The 23,632-nt window shown below is 33.2% G+C and overlaps 1 protein-coding gene across 1 annotated transcript in view; it reads right to left on the bottom strand.

Annotated features, from left to right (window-relative positions):
- Positions 1–23,632, bottom strand: part of LOC129803184 (Ig-like and fibronectin type-III domain-containing protein 2) — a 316,223-nt gene that overhangs the window by 264,338 nt on the left and 28,253 nt on the right. The window contains exon 2 of the mRNA XM_055849573.1: positions 17,848–18,086. The gene's annotated coding sequence lies outside the window, so the exon portion shown is untranslated. The remainder of the gene's footprint in view (positions 1–17,847; positions 18,087–23,632) is intronic.

Below are 23,632 nucleotides of genomic sequence, written 5' to 3'. Positions count from 1 at the left end.
GCGAATAAAGGGTATAAAGCTCTGTGCTTGCACTCAAAAAAATCGATCACAAAGCTCTCAAGGAACATGCAAATTTGAATGATTTAGATACATAAAAACACCTGTATTTCAGAAAATTAATGATTAAAAAAAATAGGGTGCCAATATTATATTTTAGCAATACGAGCAGAATAGATGAACTTAGGGCAAAATGTAACAGCTAGAAATTTTCAAAATTTTATATTACCAAAAAAGCGTCATTTTTTACAATAGATATCCTTTCATGGACGTACATTAAAAGTCTAGAGTTTTATGAAAGCCTTAGTTACAAAAAAAATGATAATTCAATTTAGACAATGCATTGGCGTCTATGCACAAGAAGCAATTTTTGTCAAAAATTCCTTTTGCTTTTAAAAATTTTAACGTGTAAACCCACAATGATAGGGGAAAATTAAAACAAAAATTGCTTCTAGTGTGTAGATGTCTTAAAAGAACATAAAATAATAAGTTAAAGAATTAAAATTGTCAGTAAACAAAATAAAAGTCTATGGGATTAGTACATAAAATCAATACAGGGTATTTTAAATCTTCTTTGCTGTTTCTTTGCTATAAAACTTTTGAGAAGGTATCATTAAACTAATTTTTATAAATTTATTTAAATAAAGTATGAAATTCAGCCAAAGAAATAATGCTTAATCGTCTTTTAAGAATCAAGTATTACTCAAGATTCAGCAATTCGCAAAGATAAGATGCTTCTTTTTGATTCAGCTATATACGCTTAGAAGCCAATTAATAAGTTGGACCGCTTAAAACTTCTCTGAAATTGAAATTGAAATATATCCGATGTTAGAATTGATTCAGGCAAAGTTTCTTATTAAAACTTATCAAACTTTTGGTAATAAAAATCTTTGGATCAGATAATTCAGGGCAAGTCATTTATACTCACGAAAAAATCTACCTTCCGTAAATTAAAAAAAATACCTAGATAACATATTTTCATAGGAATTTTATTCCTCTACACCTTTGTAAGACACCATTTTCTCTATCTGAATGAGAAAAGCGCTTTTCAAGCTTATTTTAGGATAAATCACACAAGAGACTGAAACATCAAGCGGCGAGACATGGCAATGACGTTTCTTTTCGGCGTGAGACATCAGAAATTGCTTTGGTTATTGTTACTTTTTGTTCCATAAATTTTATTACTTTTTACCCCAATTGATCCTTTTTAATAAAAGGATTTCTCGAGAAAAGAATCTGTGTAAAATTCTAAAATAGATTGCGGCTTTTTATTCAAAGAATCCAAATTATTTAGGATATATTCACCAGTGCATCAATTTTAAAAAATAAGTAGGTAATAATTGATATTTTCTGCAAAGAAAATATTTCAAAAATTGGGCTTCAAATTTCTATATTTTTTATTTTCTAAATTCCTTGTTCGAATTCTAAGAAACTTACGACAGTGAAGAAGTTCTATAGAGCCCATCTATGGAAAAAATTTTAAGCCGCTATCATTTTTATCTTGGAACATATTGAATTTTCAAATTTTCGATTTGTTACTTTTTACCCCAGTCAGTCTCCCTTACAGTCAAGAATTGCAACGATTTTTTCGTAAAATCATCCAGCCAATTTGTTCTCTAATCTTTTTTTGTTTAAATTGAATTCTATGCATGTAGTTTCGTCGTGTTTGTTTGTAAATTTTCCTTTCTATAATTTGTTATTTTTTACATTATATGCAGTAAAAGAAAAATTACAACGATAACCGTTAGTTTGCTGTGAATATTTTTTTAGTGTGAATTTCCTTTAATTTGATCATTAGGGAAATGTAGGCATGGTTTGCACATACTGAACATTCAAACGGTGTGAATTTTCTCTAGGTAAAGAACTAGGTCGTCTTTTCTTAACCATAAGATAGATAATTATTAATCTCATGAGTGAGACAAGATGAGAAATGGTAAACTAGCTCTCTGCCAACAAAGAGAAAATCGTTTGAAGGTTCACTGTGTGCGAAACAAGCCAACTTTCCCCTAATTTTCTTTTCCAACCAAACAATTTTACAAAGAACTTTTTATTTTCCAATAATCCTTAGCTTAAACTAATCAAACATTTGACAAACATTATTAACAACTCAAATAAATTGGTTCAATCTGTCCTAGATTTTACCACAGAAATTTCTGAGTGCTTTACATTGAACCTTTTCCTTTTACTTTCTCCATCCAGAAAACAACTTTTATTATCATTTTCGTACGTGGTCTCATGATGGTGATGCCAATGATAAAGTCACGTCTTTCGCGAGCTAAATTTTTGTCACTCGAGCCAAAGTGCGTGTTGCCGCGAATTTTGTGGCAAAAGACAGAAAATTGCGGGCACGTTGATAAAACATTAGTGGAAAAATGTGCCTTCACACCAGAAAATGTGAACTGATTGATTAATTGATTGAGTGATTGATGCTTCGAGATATGTTGAATGGCACCAAAATGACACAGAATCCCGTTCAATTTTGCTTCATCAATCGTTTCATCGTGCTCTGCATAAACTACATATATTGATGATGATATTGATTCTTGATTCACTATGAAAGACGAGTTAGAATGACGAAAGGAAACTCCAAAGATCGCCAACTTCTGTGCTCGACTTCAATACGCAAAACTTATAAGACAATAGGAGAAAATGATAAATTCATTTTGAATATTCCTTATGGAAATGCAGTGCTTTTCTGTCTCTAGACATTGGCAAAGTTTCCTGAACATTGCTTTCAATATCTGAGATTAGATGAAGAAATTGCAATTTATTGACATCACGAAGATTTTTGGATATAAAAACCTCTCACTTCATAAGAAAACCAAATAACGCCCGGGAAATTGTCGCTATAACACAAATTCTAGTTCAAATTTTTAATCGTTTTTACACCGTGTATGAGTATGACAAGTTTATCGAAATAATAAACTATTTAGTGAGATGCTAGATTTTTAAAATTAAAGAAGAGTTTTTATAGCACCGTTTATGGCAGTAGCAATGAATTTTTAGATAACATCATCGCAAAGATCTCATGAACTAAATATAAAACTTATAGCAAATATACTTTTATATGGTTTTAATAAAAGTTAATGAATCGTTATAAAATAAATGTTAAAAATACGAATATGAAATTTAAGATCGTTTAGCATGACAACTTCAAAAGTACAAAAACGTGCACGAAAATCCTTGATCTATAAAACTTTATAGCAAACATTTCTACGGATTTACAACAAGCGTTTGAATTGAAACTACTAAAAAAAATTCGATATTGCAACTGATCGTTGTTTAAATTGAAATTTCAGAGACATGATACTGTAAATTGAAAAGCCTTAGTTCAAAAAAGCTTTGTATTTAATTTATTTATTGCCCCAGAGTCATCATTATCATCGTAATATTGCTGAAAAAATCTCTGTATGTAACGGCTCAAAAAAAATCCAAAGCGATTTAATTTACTCTCGCTTCATCAGAGACTGAAAAAGAGTGGAAACCTCCGGGAAAAAAAAGACAAATTCAAAAAAAGACAAATTCAATCAGAGGAATTTAAATAATCCTCCAACTCGTGGAAAATATCTCATTCCCCAAGAATGTCAATTGCCAAGGGAGTTTCTTGGGGAAATCATCAAGTGAAAATGCTGAGTGCACTGCTAGAAGTTGAGCTTAAATTTTCCTCATTGATAGACACCCACTCACTCTCTGCAACGACACAAATATCAATATGTTGCCGAGGTTCAAATGAGAAAACTCCCAAGGGGATGAAAGTACAGGACAACCTCGGTTTGAAAGTAATATGGGAAACAAAAGGGACTGTTCCACTGGGGAAAACTTTCTGGTGTAGAGAGCAGTAAAAAGCTCACAAAATCTTCCTTTGCTGTTGCACTCATCCTCGGGATTCATGAAAGTTATACCAGATAAGTGAATGAGGGAAAACACGAAAAGGGATGACACCGTAAATCGACGCCACCCTGTGCATTTCCCATTCACCACCACTGACTTTATAATAGTGTTCAATTGCAGTGTTTGTGGAGGTGGCACGAACTACTGTCATGTGGAAGCTCACAAGACACACTTTATGGTGAGTGTGTCAGGGAGTAAATTTTCACCTTCCCACCAACATTTATTCCCCAAACCATACCATACTTCCCTACATCCGCCCACAATTTGAAATCATCCCCCAGAAGATTTTCAAGACTTTGAGCAGAGTTGATGACAAGCCATGTGACAGTTTTGCAGATAGGATCTCATTCACAAAATGAGAATCTCTTCAAGGAACACAAGACAACCCTGAGATATGTAAAGCACATATTTCGCGAATATACATATAACAAAATCAGAGTTGTAATTCGCGAAAATAATGAGACAAAATTTTGTCCAGTTACTTTCAATATGGGTGACGGTGGGAGTGGGACAGCTCAACAAGTAATTATTTAGGGATTGTCCCTATTGTCCAATATACTCTTTCAGATAGTCAATATGCAAGAGGAACCAACGGAACATACTCAGTTTGAAAATGGTTCATATTCGTTTATAAAATGAGTCCTGAAAAAACGTTCAGGTGTGTAAAACTGCCCCACTTTCCCATGTAGGACATCCTGTACATACCAAAAAAAATATTTAAACGCATGAAATATTTTAGTCCCATCGTATTTTCTGATCAGCTTAAATTTGAAAACATTCCAAGCTCTAACCAATCAAAAACGCAATGTGAAAAAAATGTTTTATATGCGATTAAATATTTAATTATTATTATTTTATCTTTAATTTAATTAAACTTAATGTAATTTAACATTTAATTAAAACATTCTATGGAAAATTGGCATATAAAACCTGTGATGGAGTTTTAAACTTTTATTATTCCTAAGGTTGGTTATCAACGCTAAGACGGCGATGGCCGCTAAAAACTACAATGTATCCTTTGCCTCTTTTATTCCGTTTCCTATAAGGATTTCTGATGAATAAACTCTATCTATCTATTACATATGGGAGACTGGGGCAAAACTTGTCAAGACACATATTTAATTCTTTCAAGAGCTCTGAGAAAACAACGTTTTATAATGAGCATATTCTTATAGGAAATTTACTGCTCTACAACATTGCAGAAGATTATTTTCCTCTATCTCGAAAGAAATGTGATTTTCGGATAATTTTCTAAAAGTCGATTTTGTGGAAATTCTCAAAATTGCTGAGTCAAATTTTGGCAGTCTTCGGATAATTTGTGACGTTTTACTCTCGCAAACGTTAAAAATATCAAATAAACATATTTTTATAGAAAATTTATTCCTCTACAACTTTGTCGAAGATAATTTTTCTCTATCTTAACGAGAAATGTGCTTAAATTGAGTTAATCAGTATTGATATTTTCTGTAAGCCAAATATTCCAAAATAGAATCAAAATTTCTTTATTTTTTATTTTACATAATCCTTCCTCGAATCCCTTGAAATTTTGTAAGTTTAAGAAGGTTCATAAAGGCTATCTATAATAAAAATTTCAAGCCTCAGTCTTTTATTTTAGAAAATAGCGAATATTGAAATTTTCGTTTTGACAAATTTTGCCCCAGTCTCCCCTATCTATTGTGTAAAAGAAGCAGAATGCTCCACTCAATCTGGATTACAGAAAAATAACAAACAATTTTACAAAATATTCTTCAGAGTAGTCAAAATCATCTCTCTAATTAAAATCCATTAAAATTTGTATTATTTCTATTTTAGACTAATTAGGAGCTTACAAGACATAGGGTAAAGGCTCACAATATTGGACAGTCTGCTGACAAACATCGATGTTCCAAGTTTGAAGTGCGATATTTTCAATACTAATTGATTTTATTGTTACTCTCTTCTCAGAAGGGTTGTTTAGAAACTTGGCAAGCTATTTATTGTCTGTTTTTTACAAAAATTAGTTTCAATATGTTTAAAAATAAATTGATATGTAAAGATGAATTTGACTCTTATTTTGGACAACTCGGTTTTATATTTGGACAGCTAATACGCCTAGGATACCCATTGTTTTCCATTTCAAAAACCTATCTTACCAAGTCCTCTTCCTATTTTTGTAAGGGAACCGTAAAATGTCACAAGAAGCCCGGTAACTTTCCATATCATTCATTAAAGTGAATTGACTTCGGTAATCCAAGTAGTTGCAGATGCGCTCATTCCCTGGCCTTTGCGGGAGCCTTTCAAGATTTTTTCACTACATCTCTTTCGTAGAGATGATTCTCCTTTGTTTCTCCAGGCATTTATAGAGCCTAGTCATCACAAAAGCTAAAACTTCACGAAATTTCGAGAGAAAAACATCTGTCCAAAATAAGAAATATCACCTCACTGGTAAATCTCTTAGAAAATTTCCCATTTTTCACACGAAAAACGTAATTCACAAGGCAAATCTCACTTTAGGTCAAATGTACAAACCACCACTAACGTGAATCAACACAATATTCAATGAATATTTAATAATATCACTGAAAAACAGCGAGGAAACATTGTTAGTACTTCACTAGAGCTAAATAAGACTGAAGTAAACACAAAGTTCTGTCATATTTCTCGTAAGCAATTGCTCATTCAAAATTTAACGAATTTAATGTTAAAATTTTCCAAAAAGAACAAATATTTAGATATAATTCATTATTCAACAAATATTGGAATAAAAATTCATAATTTTAATCAATTTATTTTTAGTGTCCAATTTTATACTCAAAGTGTCCAAAATTAGGAACTGTCCAAAATTATGAGCCTTTCCCCTACTAATTGTTGTTTCTTTTGAAACCTTATTTGAAATTCAAGATTGATAGTGTCCCACACTGATCAGGTTACCTCAGATTACTCGTTATCGACTTAGATTTAGTGAATGCCGACGAATAATTTAGTCATATGAGAACCGGTGAGCCCGGGGGACGTAGGATAACTCAGAAATAAGATTTTCCCAAAGCTTTCGGCTTTGGAATTTAGGGACTGCACTTTAAAATATTTTACTTTTTTTATGAATTTTTGTGGTAGTAACTACTTTTTTTCTTAGCTTTTGGACTTCTTTGTGAAAACATTTGACCACTGAGGAAGGCTTGGAGTCCGTGCCAAAAGCTTTGGAAAAAAATTGTGTTTTTTTTTCCAAGCTACCCCTACGTCCCCGACGCTCACCGGTTCTCATATGAGTATCGATTTAGAGTTCGACTAAATATTGAACTAAAAAATTAATTCGGTCTATTTCCAAAACAATAATAAATAAATAAAGCACCTCGCAATTTATAGGGGAAGTGCACTATCTTCGAACGCCTCAGTCTTCGAACTATTATTTTTTTAATAAGTTCTTAATGGATTTAACCCATTATAATATCATACTTAAATAGTTAGTTCAATTCCTCAAATTTCCCAATAAGAGTCATGGATCAAATCCATCAGGAACATTGAAAAAAATGAGTCGTCCAAAGATATCGCGCTTTTCCCTCAATTTGAAACAATTGTAGCTTTTATGTTAATAAATCATCCCCTCCCTTCTCTATTAGAGTATCCAGAATAAGTTGACAATGAATTACTTTTGCACAAATAACACTTTAATTTATCTTGTAATTTTATGACTGGAATCTCCGTTCTACACTTAAATTAACTCTGGCTTAAGCTAGTGGATAAAACTAATGGAGAGTGAGGTTGGATTTGCACATCCTGCCCCCCAACTCTCATGCGAAAAACTCCCCTAGACACAAAACTTATATGCTTGGCAATAAAAGCTTCACATGTAAAGTTATCGTCACGATAGAAATTCAAATGAAATCTGGGGAAATACGACAGGGAGTGGTGCACTTGTCTGGTATTGTGTTCTATATGGGTATTTGTGGAATGGCGAGGATTCATGCCAGAGTGATAAGGGTGGCTTTCTAATGGCATGGGCAAAACACCAGGCGCCCCCATGTGCATTTATATTAACTAATAAAGAACAGAGTAAAGGATCAATTTGATTAATGGTTTGCAAAAGGATTGGAATAGTAAAACTTTCCCATGTGTGTGAGTATTTGTATGTGGACAGGACATCCGCTTATCCTCTACTTCTCTGTTCTAATTCGTTCTGAGCTAAAAACGTTGAAAAAATTCTCTCAATTTTTGCGCGAACGCAAAGAAACGATTAGAGCTTATCTAAAGTGAGACATCGGATGAAACCCGATGAAATAGTTGGTAGTTAATTTTTCCTCAATGCGATACCTACCCCCCTACACACTCCCCACTGCCCTATCTTTAAAGAACACCATGAGGAAAACAAAGAATGTTGTTCGAAAGTAACATGGATGCGATATATGAGCCGAACTAAATATATAAATTCGTGTGGATTTCCAAAGGATTTTCTTAACTCCAAACATGTGACATGATGAAACAATTCAAACCCTTAGAGAAGTTCTTCGCATTCTCCACAATTCCTTCATATTTTTCTTCTTTTTCCTACAAACTTTTTCTCCACTTCTTGGACTTTCAATATCACAAAAGTTTTTCCTTTTGTCAATTATTTAGTATTCTTTGAGATACTTGGAACTTTGTTAAATTATTTGATATTTGCTTTAAGTCACATTATTATAATAATTCGGTTAATTTGTATTTACATGCCCAATTAGATTGACTGATGCATAAAATACTAGAATATCAGTGGAATAATAGAATGTGATGTGTACCATATTTGCATATAATATTACGATGAATTTAACAATAAATGGAAAACACTTATTAATTTCTGACACATTCTCATGATATATTGTCGGCTACATCCACAGTTATCGTATCTGTTTTTCGTTTGTGTCATTTAATTTGTTGAAAATGCCAATTTTCATTAAAAAGATACTTTTTGAAAGATTTCTCTGTACTCAAAACTTTGTAATAATTCTCGTCGCTTCGATCAGTAATTGTCGTAACTTCCTCAACACCAAGAAGCAATTCTTGGCAATTCTTGTAACAAGCAAAATTAATTCAAAAACATTTCAAAAATAATTTTTTTTTTCTTAATTCAAACTATTCTTACAAACAAGGAGTGTCGGTTTGCTAGCTCCAAACGCGACTTTACCGAAAAGCCGAGTTAATGCCCAGAAAGTTACAAAACAGTGAGCTTCAAGCGTCGGAGATGAGAAAACACCCGAGAGAACAATGAAAGGACGCAGTGAATAGTGTCCTTAAACAGCAGAGGGTGCTAAGGTTCTGGAGAAAGTCAGGGAAATTTAACAAGTTCATCAGATGGGCAGTAAAATACCAATAAAAATACTTTTCCCTTGCTCCTATTTCCAAATTAATTATGGCTTTAAAAACAGTGAAGTGTTTTCACAGAAGACTGAGATCTTATCAAATATAGGGGAAAATGGGGTACCTTTAAATTTAGGCACTTTTGAAAAAGAGTTTTTCCTTAATAAATCATCTTTAACCCTTTAAGGACGATTGGGTCACCGGTGACCCAAAAATGAAATTTTTCCTATGACCTTTTGCTCTAAAAAGTTAGAAAAAGTTATTTTTTCTGACGTCCAATATTGACCCTCTCGTCCTTAAAGGGTTAAAGGAAAGTGAGCCTTATAGTAATTTAATTTAGCTCCATAATTGGTTTATGGAGCTAAATTAATCATGGTAAAGTCCAGTTCCATTTAGTAGAAAAAATCGATTTTCGAAGGTACCGCAATTAAAACGTAGGAGAAAGTACTCTCCTTTCGAACGTTAATGCCTTTGAATAATGTGAATTTTCTTATTTTTTCCCTGAGAGACTTATACATTTCTATTAAATGTTAGTTAGCTTAATAATTACTTAATAATTATGCGTAAGTTTCTTAAGAAAAATTAAAGAAATTCACATGATTCGAACACTGAGAGAAATCCGAAAAAGTTAAAATATCATTCCGGAAATGTTAATTTTACCCTGCATTATTGATCCTAAATCGGTGTAGGGGAAACTGGGGCACCACCAAACACGGGGTACCACCAAACACTGCGATTTTTTAATCGGATATTGGATATCAGAGGATAAGACCGACAGGAATTTATAGACACTATAGGGATGCTTGTCCACTGAAGGAATGGTCGAGATAGTCCAAGTAGTTTAGAAATAAAAATTACTGTTTGGTGGTACCCCGTGTTTGGTGGTGCCCCAGTTTCCCCTAAATATTACCCTTTTTAGGTATATTAGGGGTTAAATTACCCTTTTTACCCTTAAAAAGGTGTAAAATTAACATTAAAAAATGTTGATATATTTTTACACCTAAAAAGTGTTAAAGTTACGAGGAAAAAAAGGTAATCGCACTCTCTTTTTTTTCTCAGTTAAGGGATGAACATGAACGTTCAAAGGGAGAATACTACTATTCCCTATCTGTGCTTAGGGGAAAGTACTCTCCCTTCGAACCTTCATACCTTCGAATCATGTGATTATGTTTCCTAAGAGACTTTTACACATAATTATGACAAATTTCAATAATTGATACTAATCTAACTAATATTAATAAAAATGTGTAAATCTCTTAGGAATAATAAAAAAAATTAAGATTATTCGCAGGCATGAACGTTCGAAGGGAGAGTACTTTCCCTTACTAGACTTGTTGCTTATTCTTTTTATATCCTATTTTTTGATTAATGTTAAAGTAAGTGAAAAATTACCATCCATAGCAAATCATTCGATATAAACTCATAAAATTACGTATTTAAAATCTGTCAAATTTATTTAAGATTACATTTTCCATAACCTCAATTTAAACTATACTATAACGAAAACCCCCAAACAGAAAATGGTCAGCAAGTACAGAAATCAATCATTTTTCCTCCCTAAAGCAAATCAAAGGATATTGAGCGGCAAAAAGGACGAAAAGATCCAATATTCTGTGGGAGGAATTCCATAAATTTCACCATCTCAAGTGATGTGGAAGGAGCGGAAGTAATTTTTATTAATTCTCCACCCTTCTGCATGAGATAGCAAAGTTTAACGCAGAAACCTGAGGGTATGGGTGCTAATTCTATTTTGCTCCCTATAAAGCGTCACGCTACGAAAAAGGGGTTAAGGACTTGCTGATGAATTTCATATGCGGAACTGATTGATAAGAGACATGGAGCAATTTGGGTAGATTAATTTTAATTGATTTACTTGGTAGGTTGGAAATCCCAAGAAAGATTCCTGGTGCGTTAATTTGACAATTCCCAGAGGGTGGTTGGTACTTTATCGGTGTACCATGGTGGAGTTTATTCAGAAGGGAGAGTCTGCAACTTCTCCTCATTTCAGACGCGTGCCACTGACATTGCTGTTTGGGATAGGAAATACTCCAAATTATGAACAAACGTGACTCCCTAAGAAACTTCCCAACCTCCCCTTTTTTTGTCTTCTGGAGCATCCTCCGGCAAATTTTATCACCCATCCCTTAAAGTGTGGAATTTTCATTCATTGTGTCTCAAATGGCTGGTCGGAAGCTGAAGAGAAGTTGCGTGGCGTTTACGTGTCCGCACATAAATTAAGTCACCACCAGCTTAAATTAAGCTGAGAATATTTCATTAAAGTTTATTTATTATATTTTTCTTCTCACACTCACTAACTTTTCCCAACACAAATGAGTCCCAATAAAAATTTCACTTCACATATTTGGCATCCCTCGCACATCTCATTTTCTCTCTGTTTCTTGTTACTTTCCCTCGGGTGAAAATTTACGAGTTTCATATAGAAACGACAAAGCAAGAAAATACATAAGAAAATATAGAGACTTATTGAGAAAGTATAAAGACAAAAAGCATTACCAAAAATTAGATATGAAATTTTGCAATGAACATACTTATTTACATTTCGCATTTTCCACTTTTTACTCCTCTCCATACAGTATGAGGACGATATCTAGAAAAATTACGTCATACTGTTTGTGGCACTAGTCTTTGACGCCGAACGGTTACAGATAACGACATGAAGTCTTATAGTTTTTTGGGAATCTGCCCGAGGCTACGCACCCTTCACAACATTGACATAACGTTTATTTTCTTGCATTTGTTCCCAACCCATCCAAAAACAATGTTTTGGTACTTTTCGTAAAACGAACTAGAGTTCATTTGGCTCTCATATTGATAAGACAGTGAAGACGTATGAATTATTTGTGAGGACTGTAAAGCCACGGGCTTTACAGAAGGAATCTTGAGGACTCAGGGCTTAAGTGGCGTGAAACAGCGGCCCACCGCACGAGCCGTGATAATCCACTCAACAGCCTGAACCATAAGGTGGAATTACCACTTCTCGCCAGTACAGTGCCCCACTTTTCGCCACTTAAATTGAAATCGCTTTTTTTCGCGATTTATGAAATAAATGAGCCGCAAAGACCTTTCGTCGAAAAATAATAATTATTCGTTTTGAATTTACGATTTTGAGCATTTTTTAGAGCAATATTTTAAGCAAGTGCATCGAATCCAATATTTCTTATCCAATATATTAAGTGTCATCAAATTTTCATCAAGCAAAATGTACCTATTTGGATAAATAATTTGTCTATTGAATATTTAATAACACTTGTGGAATAGATTTAGCATTTAGTTAATTAATATTTAATTTTATATTATATTTATATAAAAATGAGACATGGCGAAAAGTGGTAATATTTTGGAATGATTTTACCTTCTGTTTTACCACCTCAGTTGTCAAATCTGAATTGTTTACTTTATGCAATAGTCCAATAGTTTGATTTATCAAATAAAAGCGAAGAAAAATTATTTAAAATGAGTAATAATAGGATGATCATGAGGAAAGAGACATATTGAATATAATCTTTGCATAATATTGCCCAAAATAATTGAGTTTGAACTTTTCCAAGTGGATGGCGAGAAGTGGTTACAGAACTGGCGAAAAGTGGTAAAAAATGGCGACGAAGTGGTTATTTTTGTATTGTTAATAAAAATCAGATTTTTAAGTAGTCCAAGGTTAAATTGGAGGACTATTGTTTTCATGAATCTGCAGCCAATACAATTAAGTAACCTTGCGTCAAATTTGAGTTATCTTGTAATAAGGGTTCAAAGGTTATAATAAAATTAATTCCCGTTTTTCCTAAACATGGCGATAAGTGGTTACTCCACCCTACTGAATGTCTCATTCTGCCAATATTGATAGATTGGCAGAGAGCTCTACTGACTGTGAGTTTGAATTGAGTGCCAAGCTCTGACCGTTGCCCACTGTGCCTATGAGGGAAAGACAAATATTTGTCTAAAAGAATGGGTTGCCCACGGGACCGATTTGGATTCCCGTTTAGGCATGGCTTAACAGGACTAATAAATATTTTTTGTAAAATTTTAATATTGGAAAAGTTAAAAAAAAGAACTTGTAAGTGTATTTTCCTGTCCACCTATCTCTTATAGTAAGGTGGGGTAACTGGATCGTTTTCCGAGGAGTGCTACTTAAACGCTTGTTTTTGGACTGATGAAATTCTTTTTTATTTCTTCTAAATCCATAGAATTATTCACTTTTTTATTCAGAAACATAATATAAAAAGAAATTATCAAAAATTATAAAGAAAATTTATAAAATAATGATAATACTGAAATAAGTCAGCATGCACTAACTGGGTCGCCTTTTCGCTAATTTACTTTTAATTAAATCTTTGGATTTAAAATACATTTTTTTACAAGGAAAAAACAATAAATATTTTCAATCAACCAGCTGTTATTAGCGAAAATATCACTGCTAGAAAATTTTTAGTGGAGAACCCAGCTGACACAACACTGAGAAAAAAGGCTGCGATTAACTTTTTTTCGTTATAAATTTAACACTTTTTAGGTGTAAAAATATATCAACATTTTTTAATGTTAATTTTACACCTTTTAAAGGTAAAATCAACATGAAAGAAGGGTAACTTTAACCCATAATACACCTAAAAAGGGTAATATTTACGCCGTTTTCGGATCAATACTACAGGGTAAAATTAACAATTCCGGAAAGTTATTTTAACTTTTTCTGATTTCTCTCAGTGAAGATTGAAATAAGTCGATTACACTCACTTATTTAATGGATAAAAATATTATTTTAAGTGCATTAGTCATAAACGATCCATATAGCGAAGCGCCCGGATTAGCACACTTGACTGTATAAACTTAGAAGTCTTAGATGCCAAACGGTAAGAGTTATGAACTCGGAGACTCCGACCATCCCCTTCAATATCTTACAATTTCTAGCGCTGCAAAAATTATTCTCTACCGTTGTTTATTTTCTGATTTTCTTGTAAACAATTCAGTAAATAATTATTTCTCCCAATAAAATAAATTCATACTCCTTCCCTTTCCAATAAATTTATTTTCATTTTATATTCATTAGAAAAAAAAGCACAGAAAAATCGTATTCAATAAATTTGTGGGTGAGCAAATCCCACAAAAACTCACAGCCTTTGTGTCTCAAACCAAATTTTCTTGGTGACCATTTCAATATTTATTATTGGTAGAGAAAAGGATCACAGAAAAATTCATTGAAAACCCATAAAGGGACCTCTTTTGTGTTTTCCTCATCATATATTTTCCCAACATAGTCCCTATACACAGAAATCATTTGGATGAGCAAAAAGAACCGGAAAAAACTTTTTTTTTCATGAAGAAAAGCAAAGAGTGTGACTTTAGTCAGTCTTCCGTGGTTGATGTGCAAGATTGGGAGGGTAAAATGTAATACTATGCCTTAAGTAAGAGAAAAGCATTTGATATTTTCGTCTGACAATTTACTACATTTTGCACACTCTGAGATATTCAACCCCCATCAAAAAGAGACACCCTGAATTTCTCATCTAATATTTGGTTATTGAAAATTCCGGTGTCATCTTAGAAGGAACTTTTTGGGGTCCGGGAAGAAGGGACAGGAGAATGCAAAAAATTTCCCTAGCATCGAGCATTTCTCTTGTGGCTCAATATTGAATCTCCTAATGGAGTGTTTGTGCAATCAAAAATGAACATCAAAGGACTTTTAGCACAAAACTCAAATGCGCATTGAAAAGAGCTTTTCAAACCTCAAAATCTTCTGGTAAAATGAAGAATTTTCTTTGAAGAGTTTATTTATACGTTTGCAAGAGATGAAAGTGTAAAGAAATTGAATTTCTACCCACGCATCATTCTTGAAATTGTACAAAAGGCAAGTAACTAGATAGAATTAAATTACATTTTCCAGTGACAAAATATACTAAAGCCTGATTGAATTACATTGGTTGTCAAATTCTTACCGTTAACTACTAAAACTTAACTGTTTTTACTTTTGTTGCTCGAAATACTTTGAAAGAATCAAGAGAAATGTTCCAATTCCACACTATCTTACCTGAAATATTTAGGATATAGCTATTTGAAATTGGTTAAGTTTCATACCTTATACGTTTTACCGACAATGAATCAGTTCATAACCAATAATTAATTTACTGCTTGAACTCCACAGGACGAGCAGAAATTTAAATTTTAGAAATATGAAGTTTCGAGTTTTCGCTGTTTGTGTCGAGTTTCGTTGTTTGTCCGTCTGTCAGTCCGTCTCTGTGTCCGGGCGTTACCATGCCTTGGGTCCAAACGGCTAAAAATAGAGATTTGGGACCTTCTGGAACCCCCTCCAGAAGTCCATCCTGCACAGCAAAAAATTTTTGGCTACTTTACCATGATTTTCATAAATTACACAAATTACACATTTGTGTAATTTCTACATATTTTGTCTGATGTGTAATTTCACACAAAATATGTAAGAAAATGTACACAACTGTGTAATCATTCGCAGTTGATTACACAGTTTACCAATTACACATTTTCAGATTACGTGTATGGCTGAAATACATATTTGAGTAACTTTACAAGTATGATCGTTCTAAAAAAAACAAACCAACTATTATCCTTGTAATCTTTTCTTTTAGTGTATGGGACCATTAACATGCCTCACATTTTCCCCTCAGCCCTCCCTTCCCCACCAAAACCATGTTTCTTGTGATTTGAATATGTTTTAGGGATTACCGAAGCAGACATTGCATCCTTATACAAAAATCTCGCTAAATCTTTCCTAATAACAACTTTTCAAGGGAAAAGGTTAAAAAGGTTCTAGAGAGCGTATTTTTCAACCAAATAGTGTCATGCTTTGGCTCGTTGGAAAGGCCTTGGAATTTCCAATGAAACTCAACCAGTTCTAATCGGTTCTGAACCGGTAATGAACTGGTTCATAACCAATAACTATTTTTTCAGAAATTCAATTATATCAGGAAAGACCGGGAAGGTTTGGGACAAGGTAATTTTTTCATTGATTATTGATTACCACTACACAGTAGTAGGCGTCCTTAAGATGTATCTTGACTAAAAGAATGGATATCCTAGGTTTTATTTCTTAAATTCTATAATCCATTCTTTAAAAATTAATAAAGATTGACAAGATTTTGCTTTATGCATGTGCCTAACCATATCCCCAACATCTCCTTTTTTGTTCCACGGTGCCCTGAATCGGAGATGTTTTGGGACAGAACGACAGTCCCTTCTCCAAGAAAAACCATTTACTTTCAGAGCTCAATAGAATCTTTTTATTAAAAGAAATACCTGTCGGTATACTATGGGTCATATAAAATTCTAAAACAGGTTATGGCTTTTTGGAAAAATGTATCAAAGTCTAAACACGAAAAAGTGTTTAGACATCCCCGATGTCCTATATTAGTGAATGAATTAATAATCCATTCGCAGCTATACAGTTATGACGTTATTGGATTTGGAGAATACGCAACATAAAATAAAATCAAAAGTAATTACTTAATGCATTAACCGACATCTTAGCGTTACTCATCAACCTCCAGAGCCAAATATGATCTTAATTTTCTCTCCTAGTTGTCCCCTATTTCTCCAAAGCTACGTTTTAGGCATGTCTAAGCCGGTGGCAGCCAAAATCCCAAAAGCCAAAATCCCGAAAGTCAAAATCCCGAAAGCCAAAATCCCGAATGTTCAAAATCGTGAAAGGGATAAAATTATATGGAGGAAAATGTTTAGAATAATTTCCCAAGACACAGAAGATTTCCCTTTGCCTCGAGCAGGCGCGGGTGCAATCGTGGGAGTAGCTATGACACTTTTAAGAATTCGGGATTTTGGCTTTCGGGATTTTGGCTTTCGGGATTTTGGCTTTCGGTAATTTGACCGGGACCCCTATAAGCATATAAAACATACATATAGATAGAAAATGTCTCCAGTGTTTTGTGTATTGCCTAAACGGACATTTCATCCATAAGGGAAATACGATGTTTTATAAAAACAAAATGCAAAAGATGAGAATGTAAAAACAAAGTTTCCAAATTTTAATCTATGATTTCATTATCAGAGACTTCTATAATGAATTTATTTATCTAAATCCGATAAAAAAATAGACTTTCCAATAGCTTTTACACCAATTGACCTTGAGAATTCGTTAGAGGAATGATTCAAAGGCATTTGATGTGAAAGGGCTAGGCAGTCTCATGAAAATTTATCATATTATAATAAATAAGTTTATTATAGAAGTCTCTGATTTCGAAAGCAAGAAACGATAAGGAAATCATACATTGATTTTTAAATGAAATTTCAATTCTTGCATATTAATTTAGGAACTGTTTTGATTTTTTTTATGAATTTGATTAGGCCGTTTGATAAAAAAAATGATAAAACCAATAATAATAAAAAAAAAACATTTTTTTAAAAGAATAATAATGCGAATATCTCGGGTGTAAATTTTTGTGAATTAGTCCTAAATTTGAATATCTTCTAAGGTAATTTTTCTTCACTAACAATTACAAGCCCCTTTGGAAGATTTTCTTCTTAAGTCACCGAATGGGTAAAAAGAAAACACAGCACGTGCTTCATTTCAGTCATGGTACTCAACAGAATTCTCGAATGCTTTTTCCTCGAGACCATTGTGAAGAAAAGATTGTAAAAGCAAGTTTGAGTACTTACCTAATTATACTTGTTCGGTAAATTTTCTTCGCAGTTGTTCTTCCTTGTGTCCACTACTCAGAAGGATGTGACTTCGTCAGACGAATTTACTCTTTTGCCACCACAAAATCACTCCACAAGTTAATCACGGAAAATTCACTTAAGTCTCTGCACAAAGCAAAACCCAATTTGGTGAATCCTTTCTCAAATTCACCTTCAAAAACTCACAAAAGTTCTATCAAGTGTGATCTGTCGGGTAACTGCAAAAGACAAGAAGAAAAAAAAAGAATTTAGAACTCTAAAAAGTTTTTCCGTTTCAAATTTCCACTTGATTCACCACATGATTGTTCTATCGAAGAAAATTATCAAACTGTAAATGGATTTATCGGTGTGTGACACCATAAAACAAAATCTTAAGAGAGAAAATATTTTAGTGAACAATATTTAAAAAGATTCCTATATTTTGATATGTGAAAAGTTCTCAGTGAACACTTTCTTATCTTCTCTGGCATTCTTTTAAGTGTCTACCCAATAAATCTCTCATGAGAACATTCCATCGTCCTGGACGACAAACTTTTCAGGTTGCGATTCTCCAGTAATTTTTTCATGAACAATTTTATGACCTTGTATACGGTTTCCAATTTCCTGACATGAAAATTTTATGCAGTATACTTCAAATACCAACGAAATCAATGTGACCATCTTCCTTCATGTCAAAAATGAATAATAAAATTTTATTCATCCTTTTCCCCATATCACAGAGACAGATATGTAGCAAGATCAATTTTCCAGCAATAATTGCATTTAAGAGTTTGTAAATTTATCTGAAATTTCTACTTGAGTCAAAATTGGCATATCAATGGTCGGCTAAATAAAGTTTCTCCCACAAATGAAAATTGTATGTTTCGAAGGTGCAGTAGATTTCACTTCCTCTGTGAATATTCCACCTTTTCACCTCCATATCTCATCCAAAAGTTGCCAAAAACACCCAACTCTCCCAGTTAGACTTTCAGTGTATTATATAGAATGGATCTTTCAATTATGCTATATGAACAGAAGAGAACCACATAGGAGTAACTCTTCGTTCACCCCTTTTCGTGTGAAAAGTCACAGGACAGGGGGTGAATATCTCACAAAACTTTCCCACAAGGATTTCCTGAAAAACTTCTGTGAAAGACTATGCCACTGGACTTCCTTTCTAATGAACCCGAATTACACAAAATACGATAAGAGCCATAAAATGAGACTAAACTAATTTATAGTTATTTGCTTTAATCAGTTTTGCCAAAATGCACACATGAGTCGACTGGGTTAACATGTATCGAATAGGCCGTATACGCTTTACAAAGTATATTCAAAGATATATGAAGATGATCTGGAAAATTACAGGAAAATACTGAGATAGGGCTACAGTTTGTTCTAGGCAAGCTTGTTCAGTCCCCCTTGTAAAATAAACTTTTAGAAAAACGATATTAGTAAAATATTTTATCCTATTTCTCATGCATTATGTTTTATGCTCTAGTGCTGTTCCTGTACATATTTTTGGGGTTGGTTAGAGGATAAAAGTTGATACTTTTGCCAAAACCTATTCGACGGTATAAGTCTCATTCGTAATATTGGACCATTTAATAAGGAACCATCAAAGTGGACAAAGCATTGCCTTGGTGCTGCAGAGAACCTGGATTCGCTTTTCAAATCAAACCTAGGATGGAATCACCACTATTCGCCAGTGCCCCACTTTTCGCCACTTATATTGAAATCGAAATTTTTCGCGATTTGTGAAATAAATGAGCCACAAAGTTATTTGTATTTTTACTACTGCTAGAGCCGAAAAATAATAAGTATTCATTTCGGATTTACAATTTTGAGATTTTTTTTGAGTAATATTTAAGAAAGTGCACCAAATCCAATATTTCTTACCAAGTGTAGGGGGAAGTGGGGCACCTTTGAAACTGGGGCACCTTTGAAATTGGAATTTTTAACCTATTTTTAAATAAAATTGAGCCTTATCGTGATATAATTTAGCTGCACAAACAGATTAAGAAGCTAAATTAAATCACGATAAGGCTCAATTTTATTTAAAAATAGGTGAAAAATCCCAATTTCAAAGGTGCCCCAGTTTCAAAGGTGCCCCACTTCCCCCTTCTAAGTGTCATCAAATTTTCATCAAGGAAAATATACCTTTCTGGATAAATAGTTTGTCTATTGAGTATTTAATTACATTTGTGGAATACATAAAATTTGTATTTAGTTAATCAATATTTCATTTTATATTATTTTTATATAAAAATTAGGCATGGCGAAAAGTGGTAATATTCTAAAATTGATTTTACTACCTGTCGCCATCACTTCTCAATAGGCGACGCTAACTTCACTTCGTAGATTAGCTGTTGTTAAATCTGAATTGTTTACTTTCTGAAATGGTCCTATAATTTGATTTCTCAAATAAAAGTGAAGAAAAATCATTTAAAGTGAATAATAATAAGGTTAACATGAGGAAAAAGCGGAAAAAGAAATGCTGAATGTATTCTTTTCATAACATTGCCTAAAATAATTGAATTTGAACTTTTTCGAGTGGTTGGCGAGAAGTGGTTACAAAACTGGCGAAAAGTGGTAAAAAGAGGCGACGAAGTGACTATTTTTGTATTGTTAATAAAAATCAGTTTTTTAAGTAGTCCAACGTTAAATTATAGGACTTTTGTTTTCACGAATCTAGAGCCAATATATCTAAGTAATTTTGTGTCAAATTAGAGTTATAGTTATGTTATAATAAGAGTTCTAAAGTTTTAATAAAATTAATTTCTCTTTTCCCTAAATATGGCGATAAATGATTACTCCACCCTAAGTTCATTTTTGGCTTTCGAGATTTTGGCGTTCGGGATTTTGGCTTTCGGGATTTTGGCTACCTCCGATCTTAATACCTAGCAATATTAAATCTACTGTTAATCAAACAGTTGTAGAAATAAGCACTTTAGATCAGGATAAGTGAACTGATAAACTAGGTTTCACTAGATTCCTGGACGTGATTTATTATTTTGTCTTATGCAGGGATAGAGCTGTCAGTCTCATCCCAATGGAATTCAAATAGAGTGAAGTTTATTGGATTCTAAGATCTTTAATAACAAGTCATTTCTGGAGGCATAAACAGGAGTTGAACCTGGGACACAAGCAACAAAGAGCAAGTGTTATAGCACTTAACCATTATACACGGAAGAAGTTTCTCCATTGAAATTGTGATGCTCTTGGGGAATCTTTGAAAGGTTAGTATACGAAAAAAGACTAGACACCCTTAGGTTATGTTCTCTGCAATATTTTGAATATAATTAATATAATTAAGACAAAGATCTGGAATTTAAAGTTAAAAAACTACAATTACCTCATAAAGTTTATTCCGAGTGAATGTAAATTCAGTCACATTTAGTTTTTTCAGTAAACTTTGGAAACCACAAGAGTGAAAAATTCTATTGTAAATAATTAAAAAATGAATTAAAATAAATTTCCTTCACCCCTGGTAAACTTCTCCGACCATTAAAAGAGAAGTTGAAGACTAGATATGGTGCTGGTACCATATATGGTTAGAATAAAAGAAGGATGAGGTTTTATTATTAAGTTCTAAAGATAGTCAATCTGTATTGTTTTAAATAGAATAATGCCACAGTATAGCGTCTTCAATTTATACAGCAAATGTCTCAGTGCTATACCCAATATCCCTTTCACAATTTCTACGAGACTAGGGGTGAAACAATGGTGAATGGCACTAAGTACATCAACTATATATCTCTCTCAATAAATTACGTTTTCCCTCCCCACAACAAATGAAGTTCCACCCTCACTTCAAATGGCTGCACAGTGACGTTGCCACAGGGAAGACCATGAATGGTTCTGAACACCCCAGTCCCCAGCCATCGAAAAAGCTGTGGAAGGGTGAGCTTTTGGGAGTAGGTAGCAAGTCACAGGGAAAAACTTTTGTACCATACTTTTGTGTAAGCCTCATGTACCGTTAAAGTGTAAAAGTTTTAAAGCACTTTAAGCACTGTGCTTCGAGTGTGTTAAACAACAATTTCGTATTTTAGCTTTTTTGTCTATTGGTGACCTGACTCATGCCGAGATAAGGCTTCCAGCCTCAAGAACTAAGGCATGAAGTATGTAAATATCATACTTGCACCAAAGAAGAAGAGCAAAACAGAGAGTAAACGAAACAGAGCAAAACGTTTGAGAAAATATTTTGCATATGTCAAAATTGTGATGTGACAACACTTTTGTAAAACATTATATTGAATTAAAATATAAATTACGGCACTAGGGTAAGTGTGTCAAATTTCGGCATAGTTGCATGCAAGCGCCAAAGTCTCAAGTTTGAAATATAATATCTTTAATAGAAATTGATTTTTTTATTCCTTCTACTTCAGGAGTGTTGCTTAGAACCTTGTAGACAGTTTATCGTCTTTATTATCTCTAAAATCATTCTTAATACATTTTAAAATGAATAAAAATGTCCACATGGCTTTGGTGGCCTATTTCGGACACCTTCATTCTCACAGTTCCGGAATTCTTCCAATATCTTTTTCACATCATCTTGTTTGTCGAAGCTACTTTTTATTATTTTGTTTTGGCATTGTATAATCTCTTTTAATAAAGCACGAAAAAACTAAAAATTCATGGAAATTCGAGAACCAGAAAAGTGGCCGGAATTGCAAGCTGTCCGAAATTTGGTACACTTACCCTACTCAACAATTTTTTTCTTGGAAAAGAGGAAAAAATTAAAATTTCAACACTGAAAAATATATTAAATGCATATTTTAAGAAATTCATAAAGTTTGGTAACGACATTGTATCAGTGTTAATTTGAGAAGTTTTAAACAGATCAATTTGACCGGTCTTGGTAGGTTTAGTGTTGCACTCGCTCTTTGATGCAAATGTCCTGAATACAAAATATACATCACAAAAAAATTCACAGGTCTATAACCACCTCATTTTTATAAGAAAAAATTAAGAATGAATGTGTATTAATCTATAGTAATAGGGAAAGTGTGCCAAATTTCGGCTAGCTTCTAATTTCGGCCACTTTGAGTGTAATTTCGGCCACGCAAATAAATTAATTAAAAATATGTATGTAATCTTCGAATAGTCAATGAATTCATTTTGCTTTTAAATATTTATTCATTTTAGGATGTATTAACACAAAGACCGTTAAATTTTAGGTATAATTTGAATTTAAATTCCGTTGTAGAAACTCAGTGTGGAAAGAGTCTTACAAAAAATGTGAGAGATCGATTAGGTTTCTAGCAGTCTTGTGATTTCTGGTGAAGTGCAGAAGGTTTTCTTCGGTGTTTTTCATGAAAATTGATAGTTTTCATTAAATATTATTTCTGTTTATGTTAATAGTGAATCAATCTTTAAATTTCGGGTAAAATTTCACAGCTGGATCCCGTATTTCGCGTAAAAAAGTATATACTTTGTGAGCATCTCTCCGGTGAGGTAATGTTGCCTATTCCGGCAACATCTTTTGCTTTCCTAAATTTCTTATTCATTTTATGTTTCTTTTTAATATCTGAGTTCTACAATGTTCAGAGAAAAAACCATCGTTTCTATGAACAAGATGATGTGGAAAAGGCCTTGGAAGAGTTCAGGAAGGGCAAATTGCTATGGGAATCTGCGCGTAAATTTGAGATGCTATTCTTCAGGTCTTCAGGAAAAATTACACGGAAGATCTCAGGCCTTGTGGGTCATATAAACGTATTAAACTAAATATTAAACTCATTCCGTTTGACGTTTTGAAATTTTCTATCCGTTGCGTCACAAAAAG

The sequence above is a fragment of the Phlebotomus papatasi genome, chromosome 2 (assembly GCF_024763615.1).
Source record: "Phlebotomus papatasi isolate M1 chromosome 2, Ppap_2.1, whole genome shotgun sequence".
Classification (NCBI taxonomy): Eukaryota; Metazoa; Arthropoda; class Insecta; order Diptera; family Psychodidae; genus Phlebotomus; species Phlebotomus papatasi.
This window is presented reverse-complemented; position numbering and strand designations above follow the sequence as displayed.